This window comes from Artemia sp. Qi Xiang Cuo, unplaced genomic scaffold (assembly GCF_049724085.1).
Source record: "Artemia sp. Qi Xiang Cuo unplaced genomic scaffold, ASM4972408v1 HiC_scaffold_2292, whole genome shotgun sequence".
NCBI lineage: Eukaryota > Metazoa > Arthropoda > Branchiopoda > Anostraca > Artemiidae > Artemia > Artemia sp. Qi Xiang Cuo.
The window spans coordinates 1,398-5,000 of NW_028299691.1; the positions used below are offsets into that span (position 1 = coordinate 1,398).

General features: G+C 38.0%; 1 pseudogene; it reads right to left on the minus strand.

Annotated features, from left to right (window-relative positions):
- Positions 1-337: 337 nt before the first annotated feature.
- LOC148938790 (uncharacterized) lies at positions 338-3,600 on the minus strand (annotated as a pseudogene).
- Between the last annotated feature and the right edge of the window lie 3 nt (positions 3,601-3,603).

Sequence of the window (3,603 nt, forward strand, 5' to 3'; positions counted from 1 at the left end):
GCTGAATAACATGTTCATCTCCCCTCTGTAGCCCCTCCCCTGCCGACATGGGGGCGTAACTCATGATGAACCTAATTTTATCAAAATTTCCAAGAAATAAAAATACAATGAATTAAGATGCACCAGGAGAGAAAAATGTATGGATTTGTTATCCAGGCTAACCCGGGTCAAATCCATAATGTGGTGCCCAGACACAAGGCTGCCACACCAAGTTTTCCAGGTGTGCTGGTGTGCCTTTGGTTCACCATCAGCTATGATTCTAGCTTCAAGTGTATGTAACCAATCAGAATTCTTATTTGTGGTGACCAGGAACGAGGCCTCCACACAAAGTTTTCCGGGTATGCTGGTGTGCCTTTGGTTCACTATCACCTATGATTCTAGCTTCAAGTGTATGTAACCAATCAGCATTCTTATTTTAAACCAATGTACATTTCATTCATATACAAATGTTGATCCACATGGTCTTAAAACTAAATACAAATTCTCTAATTATTTTCAAAAATAAATTTTGTTATGAAGTAATCAAAAGGAAACTAGAAGCAGGTGAATATTTCTGAGTTGTTATTATTTAGTGCAATTGCTATATTTTCCGTAAGTAGAATTTAGTTCATAACATAGAAAAAAAAAGAAGTTAAAACCATTTTAAAATATCTCCCTTAAGTTATATTTGCTTTAGGTATAATTTAGTTGAAAACACAGATTTAAAAAAGTAAAAAACACTTTAAAAAATCTTAGCTATATCTTTGAAGAACAGCAAAAGTCATACCTGAACAGACCATTGTTTGTTTACCCATCAATTTCACATTTGAATCATCGCAGATACACCATGTACCTTCCAACGTTCGCCTGTAAGCGTAATAGTGACCGGAGTTGAAATTAATACCTGAATGAACGACGATGGGTATTGCTCTATATCGTTCCAAGGATACCACGATGTCATTGTAGCTAACGTCAGATTTGACCTCATACATTTTTCTTTTCAGCAATATAGAATCTGGATTGAAACCAATTATTCTTCTCGTAATTTTATGTGCCATTGCACTCCTGTCCAAGTTAATCGCAAGAAACTGCGACATATCAGTAAAAACTGTCTGTGATGTTAGTTTTTACTGAAATGTCAACTGGATTTGGACTTAACACTTCACTAAATTGAATGTCCGATGTCTCAACAACCTCTTCATGAGCTGGTGCATAGGGATTTAGAACTCCTGGAACTGGAAAATAGCAAACTTTTCCATTTGTCATATTATCATCAATTTGGCTCAAGTTACAGCGGTGACAGGCCAAAAATTTATGACTCTTGAACTGAAATAGTCTACTAAGAGGACTGAGGGTAGTTGATCAGTTTATTTCCGAGTTTTCTTCATCCATACCTCTAAACAAAGCTTCCCTAAACTCGCAGAGTGACTGCTATTCGTCCTCGGGAAACCTATACACAGTCGGCAGTAATTATCTTAGGTGGAGTGTTAACTCAATCTTGTCAAGGGATGACACAACTAGCCGAAAAATTACAGCTGCAATCTTGCCTTGTGAATTCTGCAACATATCAAAAAGTATTCTGTGTAAGCTGAAAACGCACCGAACTACAGAATTTGCATAGCATGAGAGACAATCTCTGTTTTAGAAACCTTTTCTACCAGCACCAATACCCCTTTGATACAGCTGCTTTTGGTTAGATCTTTTCTTGTTTCCTTCAATACCTTGGAGAACGTTATCATCTTTCGTTGGCAATATCATATCGTTTGATTTTGATTTATTTGTCATAGACAATGTTGTTCGGCATTTCGTCTTATTTGGAAAGGAATCTTCTATTGCTGCCTTTCTTTTTTTCCCTTTTCCAATGATTGCATGTTCGACATTAGTCTTACTTTTCTTCCTTCTTGGAGAAACAGCTTCTATGCTACCTATTTTCATGACGTCATCGTTCAAATTATTTGTTGGTGTTTGGATGATTTTCAATAATGGAAGATCTGGTCTAAAACTACTCTTAAGACGATTATACTCTGAGATGGCTTCCATGTCAGCAATAATTTTACACGGATCAAGTTTTACAAAATACAGCCCTGCGTTAGTGGTGACTCTGGATAATGCAACATAAATCATCCCCGGTCGATAGCAACGACTTCCTGCATCAACAATAACACTTTTCAAGCTCAGGTCTTGGGACTTGGGACTAGTAATTGCACATACTAGTTGCAATGGAAAATGTTTCCTAGCATGATATACCTCTTTGAGTGCTTCAAATCGAACTGTAGCACGACTTATGCTTGTCAATTGTTCTTGACCATCAAATTGCACCAAAACATTCACTATCTCACCAGACGGTATACTTTTTAACGTAGCCCATAGATCCATTTACTTAGCCTTTATCCATAGCAATATTTCTTTGAAGCATTACTCGTGCACCAATTGATAGGAACAATTTTGTTAATGCACCAGCTGTTCGTTTGCTGTCATTGGCAAAGCTGAAAACACTTTTCGCTGCTTCTTCTTCAATTCTCTTATTTCTGACCACAGAAAAAAGACAATCAATGGCAGTCAGTGTAACATGTTCCAAACTCGTTTCCTTTAACAGTGTTTTGTTTATTAGTCTAAAGTCGTCATTAGTGGGCAGCAAAATAACCGGCACTTTGCCTTCCTTGCACAAACTACAAAATAATTTGGTAATTTCTTCTGAGGTGGCTCACGAGATGCATCCAAACTTTCATGTAGAAAGACACTGGAGATGCTGTTCTTCACAATTTCCAAGCCTTATGTTTGCAAGAGTATCTGCATATGGCTTGTCCTTTTTTGCCTCATGTTGATTGTCCGCTAATCATGCTCAAATTCATGTCATAGATTGAAGCACCTCATGCATCAAAGTCTATTTTAGACCTCTAGACAAGTGAGAGGACTAAATGGTGGATTTGACAACACGGGCCTCAATTGATGAAAATCTCCAAAGAGAACCAATTTGGCATTACCCATCGGCAAATTATTAGTTTTAATGTCCGTCAAGCGCAAGTGAATATACATCAGCGTACGAGAAGAAACCATGCTTATTACATCTATTATGAACAGTCGAGTTTTTCTAAGTGTTTTTCGTAGCATCAGCAATTGTTCAGTGGATAATGATTCATACTTTGCAGTTGTCTGCTGGTCAACTGGCAGACTTAAACATCGATGAATGGTAACACCCTTTATACTATGAGCAGCAAGTCCAGTTGGGGCCATTACAACTGCAGGGCGATCGTCCCTCGCAAACTCCCGACAAAGCAACCTTCTGAGTGCACTAATTACTCTTGACTCTCCACTTCACCAAAATCCAGGAACTATCATTCTAATGGGCTTGTCATTGCTGCCGTTTTTTAGGTTGCCTATGACTCTATCAAAAATCCTCTTCTGATCTAAATTAAGAGAATTGAAGTCATTTGACAACTTTTCACCTGTCATTGACTCTAGTAGCTGTATATTTGCATTGACTTCATCTTCCATGGCATCAGCCGCTCTATCAATGATCTCTCCTTGTATAGCGTTATCTGGATCATCAGTCTCCTGCTGCTCATCAGTTAAGTAATTCATTTGATTAGCCTGAATTTCCATGACTCGCTTGCGTACTCTTGT